The sequence below is a fragment of the Aotus nancymaae genome, unplaced genomic scaffold, assembly GCF_030222135.1.
Source record: "Aotus nancymaae isolate 86718 unplaced genomic scaffold, 86718_ANA_hifiasm-v0.15.2.pri h1tg000131l, whole genome shotgun sequence".
NCBI classification, from domain to species: domain Eukaryota; kingdom Metazoa; phylum Chordata; class Mammalia; order Primates; family Aotidae; genus Aotus; species Aotus nancymaae.
In genome coordinates, this window is record NW_026988546.1 from 6,216,855 (window position 1) to 6,229,926 (window position 13,072).

The 13,072-nt window shown below is 42.4% G+C and overlaps 1 non-coding gene across 1 annotated transcript; it reads right to left on the reverse strand.

Annotated features, from left to right (window-relative positions):
• Positions 1-11,596: 11,596 nt before the first annotated feature.
• Positions 11,597-11,737, reverse strand: LOC135272809 (U4 spliceosomal RNA). The gene has a single exon (XR_010340769.1). It is a non-coding gene; the product is annotated as a U4 spliceosomal RNA (small nuclear RNA).
• Between the last annotated feature and the right edge of the window lie 1,335 nt (positions 11,738-13,072).

Sequence of the window (13,072 nt, forward strand, 5' to 3'; positions counted from 1 at the left end):
GTTCTGCTCTTGTCATCCAGGCTGGAGTACAGTGGTACAATCTCAGCTCACTGTAACACCAGCCTCCCGGGTTCAAGCGATTCTCCTGCCTCAGCCTCCCAAGTAGCTGAGATTACAGGCATGCACCACCACACCCAGCTAATTTTTTAATTTTCAGTAGAGATGGCGGTTTCACCACATTGGCCAGGCTGGTCTCGAACTCCTGACCTCAGGAGATTCACCTGCCTCCACCTCCCAAAGTGCTGGGATTACAGGTGTGAGCTGCTGCACCTGGCCTGCAATAATCAACTTTTACAGCTGGAAAAAAAGTTATTCTATGGATTTTTGGGTTCCTCGGTGGGGATGTAAAAATAAAAAAAAGTTATTCTATACCATAAACATGTTGACAGAACATGGAAATGTGAGTCTTGATGATTTTTCAAGTATTTGGAGTCAGAGGATCCATGCTTTAATCTAGGTGCCATCACCTATTGACTACTGAGCTTTAGATGCACTGTGCCCAAACCCCAGTTCCTATATCTGTCAATGGTAGGAAAGCATCTTACCACGCATGGTTGTCGGAAGGGCACCTAAGGTGATAGATACAAAAGAGGTTTTTGGAAAGTGTGTTAGAAATACCATTTGCAGTATTAAATTCTGGATGGGCCAAAATTTGGTAGGCAGGTAAAAGGCAAAAGGAAAGGAATTATGGGTGAACACAGAGCGATTATAGATCAGGTTCCATCAGTGAAGCGAGGGAAAGCACTTGCTGACAAAATAAGAATGAGAAAAAAGGTGATTTGATTTACTTGAGAAGAAGGGAGGAAGCTATGGTGAGCAGTACTGAGGACTTTAGCAGTCCAGGTAGAAATCCCTTAAACAGGTTCTTCTTTAGGTAAATGTATCATTCACTAATGGAAACCAAGCACCAGGGTCAGAGAGTACTGGAGTTCATGTTGCTTCTCAGATTGCTCACTTTGGGATCATCTGGCTGTGCCAACTATGGCATTTAAGGATGAGGAAACAGGCCAGGGAAGGTGAGATGACTTACCTGAGGTCACAGGAATAGAAGCATATTGAACGGGCCTTGAGAGGAGGATTCCATCAGACAATGAGGGAGCATGGCCTGAGCCGGAGCCAGGGCTGTGAGGAGGCCATATCTCACCTGATTCTAAAGGAACTGTCCTCTATCCCACTAGAAAAGGATTTTTTTTCCTCAAACATTAGGATTACGAGGCAAATTCTTCTCACGTGAGAAGCAGGCTGGACCAAACAGGAAATATATGTTAAGGTGTGTCAAGTTGGGTTCAAGGATGAAAATGTGAGTTTCTACAGGCATACCTCGGAGACATTACAGGTTTGTTTCCAAACCACTGCAGTAAAGCAAGTCACACAAATGTTTTGGCTTCCCACTGCATACAAAATTTATGTTTACACTATACTGTGTTCTATTAAGTGTGCAATAGCATTATATCTAAAAAATGTACATCCCCTAATTAAAAATACTTTGTTGCGGGCTGGGTGTTGTGGCTCATGCCTGTAATCTCAGCACTTTTGGGAGGCTGAGGCAGGTGCATCTCTTGAAGCCAGGGAGTTTGAGCTGAGGCTGACCAACATGGGAAAACCTGGTCTCTACTAAACATACAAAAATTAGCCAGGCATGGTGGTGGCGCACGCTCATAATCCCAGCTACTCAGGAGGCTGAGGCACGAGAATTGTTTGAACCCTGGAGGTGGAGGTTGTAGTGAGCCGAGATTGTGCCATTGCACTCCAACCTGGACAATAGAGTGAGACTGTAACAATAAATAAATAAATACATGCATAAATAAACAAATAAAAATACTTTCTTGCTAAACAATGCTAATAATCATCTGAGCCTTCAGCGAGCTGTCATCTTTTTGTTGGTAAAGGGTCTTGTCTAGATCTTGATGGCTGCTGACTGATCAAGGTGGTGGTTGCTAAAACTTGAGGTGACTGTAGCAATTTCCCAAATAAAACAATAAAGTTTGCCTCATTCATTGACTCTCTTTTTCATGAAAGATTTCTTTCTGTAGTACGTGGTGCTGTATTAAAACATTTTACCCACAGCAAAACTTCTTTCGAAACTGGAGTCAATCCTCTCAAACTCTGTTGCTGTTTTATCAATTAAGTTCATGGAATATTCTAAATCCCTTGTTTTTATTTCAACAATGTTCACAGCATTTTCACCAGAAGTAATTTCCACCTCAAGAAACCACTTTCTATGCATATCAATAAGAAGCAACTCTTCATCTTTCAAATTTGATCATAAGATTGCAGCAATTCAGTCACTTCTTCAGGCTCCACTTCTAATTCTAGTGCTCTTGGTATTTTTCCACCACATCTTCAGTGACTTTCTTCACTGAAGTCTTGAACCTCTCAAAGTCATCCGTGAGGGCTGGAACCAACTTCTTACAAACACCTGTTAACGTTGATATTTCGACCTCCTCCCATGAATCATGAATGTTCTTAAAAGCATCTACAGTGGTGGATGCTCTCCAGAAGGCTTTCAATTTACTTTGCCCAGATCTATCAGAGGAATTACTATCTGTGTCAGCTATAACTTTATAAAATGCACTTCTTAAATAATAAGACAAGAAAGCTGAAATCACTCCTTGATCCATGGGCTGCAGAATAAATGTTGTTAGCAGTCATGGAAACATTAATCTCCCTGCATATCTCCATCAGAGCTCTTGGGTGACCAGCTACATTGTCGATACGCAGTAACATTTTGAAAGGAATTTTTTTTTCTGTTCAGTAGGTCTCAACATTGGGTTTCAAATATTCAGTAAACCACACTGTAAACACATGTGATGTCATCCAGGCTTTGCGGTTCCATTTTCAGAGCATAGGCTGAGTAGACTTAGCATAATTCTTAGGAGCCCTAGGATTTTCAAAACGGAAATGAGCATTGGCTTCAACTTAAACTCACCAGCTGCACTAGTTCCTAACAAGTCGGCCTGTCCTTTGAAGCTTTGAAGCCAAGCATTGACCTCTCCGACTGTGAAAGTCTTACATGGCATTTTCTTCCAATAGCTACTGGGAAGGCTATTGCATGTACATTAAAAATCTGTGTGGCTACCTTCATCGATGATCTTAGCTAGATCTTCTGGATAACTTGCTGCAGCTTCTCCATCAGAACTTGCTGCTTTATCTTGCATTTTTATGTTATGAAGATAGCTTCTTTCCTTAAACCTCGAGAACCAACATCTGTTAGCGTCCAACTTTTCTTCTGCAGCTTCCTCACTTAGACTACAAAGAGTTGAAGAGTCAGGACCTTACTCTGGATTAGACTTTGGCTTAACCGAATGTTGTGACTGGTTTGATGTTCTATCCAGACCACTAAAATTTTCACTGTATCTATAATAAGTCTGTTTCTTTTTCTTATCATTCATGTATTCATGGAGTAGCACTTTTAATTTCCTCCAAGAAGTTTTCCTTTGCATCCATAAATTGGCTAACTCTTTGGTGCAAGAGGTCTAGCTTTCATCCTGTCTTGGCTTTTGACATGCCTTCTTTACTAAGCTAACCATTTCCAGCTTTTGATTTAAAATGAGAGATGTGGGACTCTTCCTTTCATTTGAACACTTAGAGGCTGTTGTGAGGTTATTAACTGACTTAATTTCAATACCGTTGTGCCTCAAGGAAAAGGGAGGCCATAGGAGTGGGAGAGAGATGGGGAAATGACTCGTCAGTGGGGCAGTCAGAACACATGCAACATTGAACCTTTGTTTGCCTTTTTATATTGGCGTGGTTCATGTTGCCCCAAAACATTTATAATTGTAACATCAAAGATGATTGAGCACAGGTCACCCTAACAGATACAGCAATAATGAAAACTTTAAAATATTGTGATAACTATTATGATCATTGTGTCAGAATTTGACACAGAGACACAAAGTGGCTACATGCTGAATGAAGCCAATAGACTTACAGACTTACTTGACACAGGGTAGCCACAAATGTTCAATCTGCAAAAAAGGCAATATAGGCTGGGTGCAGTAGCTCATGCCTGTAATTCCAGCATTTTGGGAGAGCAAGGTGAGCAGATTGCCTCAGGTCAGGAGTTCGAGACCAATCTGGCCAACATGGTGAAACTCCATCTCTACTAAAAATACAAAAATTAGCTAGGTGTGGTGGCAGGCACCCAGAGTCCCAGCTACTGGGAAGGCTGAGGCAGGAGAATTGCTTGAACCCAGGAGGTCGAGGTTGTAGTGATCTGAGATCACACCACTGCACTACAGCCTGGACAACAGAGCAATACTCCATCTAAAGAAAAAAAAGACAATATATGAGAACCACAATAAGTGAGGTGTGCCTGTACATTACCTACCTCTCTACAGCAGCAGTAGGGTCCTCATGTAACTGTGCTCTAGGTGGCTTCCCTGGGCATAGAATATGCAAACCAGGCACTAACAATTGCTTTGAAGGTGTCATCCCAAGTAGAGTGGTGGAAAATATGATTATTGTTACATTATTATGGTTATTATGTACTCAGGGCCTTTCACGTGTTCCATGCTATGCTATTATCTCCATGAACTCCAACCTGCACAATGACCGAGTCACACAGGTATTTGCAACAAATCTGCCAAGGCTCAGAAAAGTTCGGAAATTTGCCTGAAGTCACATAGCTGGTGAACAACTGAACCAAGGTTTAAACTCAGTTCTACCTGGTTCCAAAGCCTTGCCAATGTTCCTCCCACTTTTTCATATTGCTCTAGGCCACAGGGACAGCAGACAAGCAACTGCAATACTGAAACCCCAGAGAGTTCCTGTATCAAAATGACCAGACCCATTGAAAGGTTAAGTGTAAAGTTGAGAATCGAAAGTCTTTATTTCTGCAATGTACTACTTAACTACTGTTCTATTTAGTTCAGGATGCCACTTACTAAGTTTGGTATAGAGAGCAATTGTGCCAAGGTAGCAAGCAGTCCCATTAATGTAGGATCTCTAATAAGAACCCATGTTCATGGGGCATAGAGCATGCCACAGGAAAATACTTATGAAAATATGATAGGATGAGCTGAGTCAGTTCAACAAGCATGCCTGGAGCGCCAACACATACTAAATTCTGTGTACACTACCTGGGAATCAGTGGTTTCTCCAGGGGGACCTATAGGTGACATGTAAAAAAAAAAGTGTCATTATATCTGACCAGTGTTTATTAAGTGTCTCAGGATTCTTTTTAAAGATAATCTTGGGCCGGGCGTGGTGGCTCACGCCTGTAATCCCAGCACTTTGGGAGGCTGAGGTGGGTGGATCACGAGGTCAAGAGATCGAGACCATCCTGGTCAACATGGTGAAACCTCGCCTCTACTAAAAATACAAAAAATTAGCTGGGCATGGTGGCGTGTGCCTGTAATCCCAGCTACTCAGGAGGCTGAGGCAGGAGAATTGCCTGAACCCAGGAGGCGGAGGTTGCGGTGAGCCGAGATGGCGCCATTGCACTCCAGCCTGGGTAACAAGAGAGAAACTGTCTCAAAAAAAAAAAAAAAAGATAATCTTTATTAGCTGACAATAATTTCATCCAGCTGGACCACTTAAAGAAACGACTTAAAGAAGCCTTTTTTCCTTTTCTTTCTTTTTTTTTTTTTGAGACAGAGTCTCGCTCTGTTGCCCAGGCTGGAATGCAATGGTGCAATCTTGGCTCACTGCAACCTCTGCCTCCTGGGTTCAAGCGATTCTTCTGCCTCAGCCTCCCAAGTAGCTGGGATTACTGGCACCCGCTACCACACCCAGCTAATTTTTGTATTTTTAGTAGAGATGGATTTTGCCATGTTGGTCAAGCTGGTCTTGAACTTCTAACCTCAAGTGATCCACCTGCTTCGGCCTCCCAAAGTGTTGGGATTACGGGCGTGAGCCACTGCACCAGGCCAAGAAGCCCTATTTTTATAATATCATTTAAAGGTCTAGAAATAAAATAAGGAATTAATCAAATTTAGGCCAGGCGCGGTGGCTCACACCTGTAATGCCAGCACTTTGGGAGGCCAAAGCGGGCAGATCACTTGAGGTCAGGAGTTCAAGACCAGCCTGGCCAAGATGGTAAAGCCCCATTTCTACTAAAAATACAAAAAAACTTAGCCAGGCATGGTGGCAGGTGCCTGTAATCCCAGCTACTTGGGAGGCTGAAGCAGAGAATTGCTTGAACCCAGGAGGCGGAGGTTGTAGTGAGCCTGGATTGCACCACTGCACTCCACCCTGGGCGACAGAGCAAGACCCGGTCTCAAAAAAAAAAAAAAAATTAATAGACTTTGAGTGACAAATGTGGAGACATGAATCAGTGTCTTAGGCAAAATGAAGGCCTAGCGTAGTGGCCCAAGACAGAGTAATGAGAACAGAGTCTCTATGTTGCTGCTATGGGGATGGCCAGAAGTACAGGCTGCAGACAGCAGTTACCTGCGCATCTTCCTTGCTTCCTGGTATTTGTGAAGGAATACCAGGAAGCAAGGAAGGGTGGGTAGCCCTCAGAGAGGTGGCAGGCAAGCCAAGCTGGAAAGAGACGAGTGAAGAAGGCCTATAGGGTAGTACTGTGTCTTAGGGGTCACTGACCCTATTTCAGGAACCTTTAAAGAATATCCATTAGTACCAGCCTAAGCAACATAGTGAGACCCCTCTCTACAAAAATAAAATAAAATAGGCCAGGTGTGAGATGCACGCCTATGGTTCCTGCTACTCGAGAGGCTAAAGTGGGAGGATGGTTTGAGCCCAAAAGGTGGAAGCTGCAGCGAGCCATGATTGCGCTACCGAACTCCAGCCTGAGTGATAGAGCGAGACCTTGTCTCCAAATAAAGAAAAGGCTGGGTGCAGTGGCTCCTGCCTATAATCTCAACACTCTGGGAGGCTGAGACAGGCAGATCACCTGAGTTCAAGAGTTCGAGACCAGCCTGGCCAACATGGCAAAACCCAGTCTCTACTAAAAATACAAAAATTAGCTGGGCGTGGTGGCATGTGCCTGTAATCCTACCTACTTGGGGGACTGAGGCAGGACAATCACTTGTACTAGTGAGGTGGAGGTTGCAGTGAGCTGAGATTGCACCACTGCACTCCAGCCTGGGCAATAGAGCAAGACTTTTGTCTTAAAACAACAGCCAAAATATCCATTAGCAGACCCAGGCTGCAGGATCACTTAAGGCCAGGAGTTTGAGACCAGCCTGAAACATAGCAAGACCCTGTCTCAAAACAAAAATATTCATCAGTAGGTCAGGTGTGGTGATTCACACCTATAGTCACAGCTGTTTGGGAGACTGAGGCGGCAGGATTGCACACAGGTGAAGAGCATTACCCCAGTTAGAGAAGCAGTGTGTAGAGAAGCACCCTGAGGTGGTGCTGAAGAATGAGTAGAAATTAGACAGGCACAGGGGTGGGGTCACGTTTGTTCTAGCTGAAAGACTTTGGAGTGAACTTCCCCACTCCAAAAACAACAAGGACTAATATCTCAGTACTTCTGAAGCTTGTGGGAGACACAGGAAGAGCATTTTGAGGTTATTTGGAAAGACTTGCTCATTTAATTTTCTTCCTTTTAGTTAAAATTTGCATAGAGTGGAATGCATAGATCTTAAGCATAAATTCAATGACTTTGATAAATGCATACACCTGGATAATCACTACCCCAATGAAAATATAGAACATTTCTATTCACCAGAAGGCCCTCTTGCGCCCTTTCTTAATCTTTACTCCTCATCCCTACAGGCAGCCATTGTTCTGATTTCTGTATCTATGGATTAGAACTTCACAGGAAAGAATCATATACTGTGCACTGTTTGGTGTCTGAACGGTGCAGCATAATACTTTTGAGATTAGTTTCAGTTATTGCATGTATCTGTCGTTCATTTCTTTTCATTTCTAAGTAGCATTCGATGGTATGGACGTACCATAATTTGTGGTTCATTAGTCTTCTGTTGATGGTCATTTGGGTTGTATCCAGTTTTGAGCTATTATTAATGAAGCTGCTATCTACGAACATGTTGTTTACCCCGATATTGTTTTAAAAATCCATTTTCTATTCCCTTGCTTTTTTTTCCCCTTGTTTATTTTCCTAAAATCCTGGCACTTCTACCACAGACATCAAGGGACCTGGAGCTGAGGTCCATTCCCTGGTAGAGTAATCATATACAGATGAGAGCCTTTGTGTTCAAGCCTACCATACAAAACAAAAAAATATCAATAATTTATATGACTTGGTTGTATTTATCAAGAGTTTTGATGAACTTGGTAGTTAAAATGTGAAGGTAGTTACCCTGGTTGTAACTACTGGAACATTCTTTCTAAGCAATGTTACAGAAACAATTTCCCCTATAACACAAGGATGTGTCACACACCCATCTATGAACCCATGGTGTTAAAAATAGAAGAGGTAGGCAGGGTGCAGTGGCTCACATCTGTAATCCCAGCACTTTGGGAGGCCAAAGTAGACAGATCACTTGAGGTCAGGAGTTCAAGACCAACCTGATGGCGAAACCCCATCGCTACTAAAAATACAAAAATTAGCCAGGCATAGTGGTGGGCACCTGTAATCCCAGCTACTCGGGAGGCTGAGGCAGAAGAATTGCTTGAACCTGGGAAGCGGAGGTTGCAGTAAGCAGAAATCACACCACTGCACTCCAGCCTGAGTAACAGAGTGAGACTTTGTCTCAAAAAATAAAAGAGGTAAAAGATGAAAGTTACATTTCTTTCTTCTTCCTCCATTTGCAACAAACTAAGAGTCAAAGAGGTCTTAACCTCTTAAATTTGGCCTGGAATCAGTCCTCTTTCCATACACCACTTCAGTCTTTCCCTCCATCCCCCCAGCTCGAACCCAGTCGGTGCTGTACAGATTGTGAATGCTCCCTAAGTGCTGAAGATTGACCCCCTCTGTGATGTGGCTGCCATCTATCCTTCAGTCACTCACATCCAAGGTGACTTTTCTTGTCATCCAACATCCATGTTTAAAGACTTTTCTCATTACTAGGACTTCTGATCCACTCAGAAAGGTCTCGAGAGGGATATATAGTTAAATATGGTAGATTGAATTACGTGTTTACCTCCATTCCCTCCAAAACCTTCACTCAAATAACAGATATGAGACTTAAAAGAATGAAAAAAAGGACATAGAGCAAGATAGAAAATGACAGCAATGACATTTGGGAGCCTAAAAATCATGAGTTTGTGCTAATGGATTTAGCACCCTTTAAAATGCCAAAATCTAAACTGGCAGAGGAAGAAACTCAGAAGTAGGCTGATTTGTACAGCAGAAAGTCAGAAAGACTCAAGAACTAGAGGTACCAGGTGACTTTAAGAGTGGGGGTCCTAGTGAGACTAAAAACAAGTATATTGGTTAAAAGTCACTTTCAGAATCCATTATATCCGTGTTTCCCCTCCGTGAGGAGAATTTCCTCTTCATGTTTAAGCAACCAGGCAACTGCCCCAGCCCATACTGGAAGAAGACCCTGGGTTCACTCCCTGGAGAGGCAGGGTCAGAGGGATTCTGGCCCTGCAGGAACAATGGGAAATGGTGTTCCCATACTGAAGACGGGATTAAGAACGTCACTTGAGAGAATGACATCTCTCATCCCTTCTTCAATCTGACTCCAAGAACACAGGCAGCCATGCTCATATCACCCAGGAAGAGATGGTTGCAAAAGTGACTTTCAGCCTCCAGAGCTTCAAGAAAGTGGACTACTGTTGTTTACGCCCCCCAGTCATGGTACCTTGTTATAGCAGCCCTGAAAGACGGACACAACCATTTTCCTTAAGAACAGGAATAGGACTGGGCCTGGTGGCTCACGCCTGTAATCCCAACACTTTGGGAGACTGAGGCGGGCAGATCACTTGAGGTCAGGAGTTTGAGGTGGCCAACGAGGTGAAACCCCATCTCTACTAAAAATACAAAAAGATTATCCATGCATGCTTGTAATCCCAGCTACTCAAGAGGCTGACGCAGGAGAATCGCTTGAACCCACGAGGTGGAGGTTACAGTAAGCTGAGATCGCACCACTGCATTCTAACCTAGGTGACACAGCAAGATTCTGTCTCAAAAAAAAAAAAAAAAAAGAGAGAGAGAAATAACCTGCCTGAGAGAAAACACCTACCATTTACATTTGGGGATTTCCCAGTGAAACAGCCCAGCCACAGAACCCTAAGTGAAGTACAGCAACCAATTAAGCCTCACCTACCCTCACAGAATTTCCACTCTTAATTATAAATAGATGGCCAAGGATCACCATACATTTGAGAAATGCTTCTAGCATGAACCACAGGGATTAAGTAAAAGGAAGTTGGTGAGGGGGAGAGAAATAGGCACAGAGCAGAAGAAAACAAATAAACAAATAGAGTTAACATCCTTAAAGAGCTAAGGAAAAATATTGCACCCAAGAAACAAGAACAAGAGGTTATATACAAATTTTTTGACAAGAGGGCACTTAGGAATTAAAAATGTGAGAGCAGATATATAGAAGTCAATAAAATAACACTAAGAAAATAACACTAAGAAAATAATACTAAGAAATATCACAGACATAGAACAATGACAGAGAAAAAAAGTTGAAACAAGATTTTCAAAATATTAGCAAATGGCCAGGTGTGGTGGCTCATGCCTGTAATCCCAGCATTTTGGGAGGCTAAGGTGGGCAGACTGTTTGAGCTCAGGAATTCAAGACCAGCCTGGGCAACATAGCGAAACCCCATCTCTACTAAAAATACAAAAATTAGCCTGGTGTGGTGGTGCATGCCTGTCATTCTAGCTACTTGGGAGGCTGAGGCCAGAGGATCACTTGAGCTCAGTAGGCAGAAGTTGCAGTGAGGTGAGACTGTACCACTGCACTCCAGCCTAGTGACAGAGAGACCCTGGCTCAGAAAAGTAAAAAATAAATGAACAGCAAATAAGTTAAGATGGTCCACTATCTGGAAAAGAGTTCAAGAATGAATAAGCAGAGAAAAGTGAGGAAAAGAAATGAAGCAAACCAGCGTAAAAGACAATTTCCAGAATGGAAAGATGTGCATTTATAGATGGAGAGGGATCACCAAGTGCCCAGAGCTAAGGAGGAACGACAATCCACAGGTCACCGGAAATCTCAGATCATCAACACAGAAAACCTCCACAGTTTCCAACAATTTAAAGAAAGAAAGAAAAGGCACAGTCAAAGCCTTGGGGAAAGACTGGGAATCAGAGTGGGTCAGAGTCCTTGTCAGTGACCACCAGAAGACAAGGATTTTACTTCAAATTCTAGGGTAAATGATTTCAAAACTAAAATTTTACATCTAAGCAACCACCATCAGCATAGGGTGAGGGTAGAATAAAAAGTCAAAAACCTTTACTTTACCTTCCTGTTCCCATTTTTCTTTTAAGGACAGATATGCTCCAGCAAATGAGGGAGTGCTCTAGAGGGAGGCAAGCCCAGGGTCCTGGCATGGGAAGGCATTGCCCATGCTGATGGCTAGGGCCTGCAGTGACAGTGATCTGCAGGCCTGGGGTGCTATTGAATTGAAACTGACCCAATAATCCCATAGACAGATTTTTGTTTTGTTTTATTTTGGATAAACATAGAAATTGACTCTTCTGGTGCTAAAGCTTGAAATTTACATTTGTTTTTTTGTTTGTTTTAAAAAATTTTTTTTTATTCAGTCCCTGTAGAGACTGCCAAAAATTGCCAATGTCAACTATATTTCAAGTCATCACAGCGGGGTATTGGGAAAAGTTTTCAATTAGCAATAGTCACGCCTCGGATAAACCTCATTGGCTACAATACTGCCACTGGGCAAAGCTTAAATTTGTTTTATCTGAGTTCCTTTCCTGGGAAAAGACCCTCAGGCCTCTCAAAAAATAGTATCAAAGAACTGCAACTCACCAAATCATTGCACTGGGCAGTGAGATGGCAGACCCTTCATTCATCATGATTGCTTCCTTATCTCTCCCTATTTCCTGTTTTCCTCCACATTGTTACATTTCTTCCCTGCTATATAAACCCCTAAGTTTAGTCCATCAGGGAGGCGGATTTGAGACTGATCTCTGATCTCCTAGGCTGTAGCACCCTGTTAAAGCCTTCTTCCTTGGCAACAATCTCTCTCAATGTTTGGCGTTCTGTTCAGTGAGCAACAGGACCTAGGTGGAACCCCTGGTGTTTCCATAACAGAATCAGGTTGAAACAAAAGGACAGAGAGTTACAGGAGGGGTGCCCCCAAGGGAAAAAAAATTGATAAATTACCTACTATGTTTGAATGTATGGAGAGGCAATTTACATTTTAGGAGATTTATAAGAATGAAGATAAATTAGCAATTGGCACATAAAAACCTAAAAAGAAAAATTAAGATTGTCATTCTCTTAAGAAAAGAGTGTTGAATCAGAAAGAAAATGTAGTTAATTATGTAGTATGTCACATAGCTAAGCTTTGAATAATATTTCCACAATCATAGTAATATAAATACTGGTAACTGTTGACCAAAGTAGAATATGTTTACAATGGGAGGGAAGTTGTAATGTATGAGAGCCAATTATTTTCTTCTGCAGAAGGAAGACAAAGGATAGTATTAAAGTAGAAAAATAAAGAAAGAGCAGCATAAGCAAGTTATTTAAAAATATGGAGGCAAAAATCAAAATAAACAGCTAAACTAATTGGAACTGGAATCGCTTGTAGTGGGAATTGGGAGTAGAAAGCTGGTAGGTGCAAATGCAGTTGCTGATTAAAGAAATAATAAAAAAAAGAAAGCTGGTAGGGGAACTGCTGCTTTTGTTACAAGCCTGTAAAATGATTTCACTTGTTAATGTGTCTGTAACTCTAAAAATTAAGAGTTTCTAAAAAAAAGAAAAAAATAAGCTTGAGGGCATCTTTTTTTTTTTTTTTTTTGAGACAGAGCCTTGCTCTGTCACCCAGGCTGGAGTGCAATGATGTGATCTTGGCTCACTGCAACTCTGCCTACTGGGTTCAAGCGATTCTTGTGCCTCAGCCTCCTGAGTAGGTGGGGCTATAGGTGCACACCACCAGGCCCAGCTAATCTTTGTGTTTTTGGTAGATACAGGGTTTTGAGATATTGGCCAAGCTGTTCTCAAACTCCTGGCCTGAAGTGATCTCCCACCTCGGCCTTCCAAAGCGCTGGGGTTAC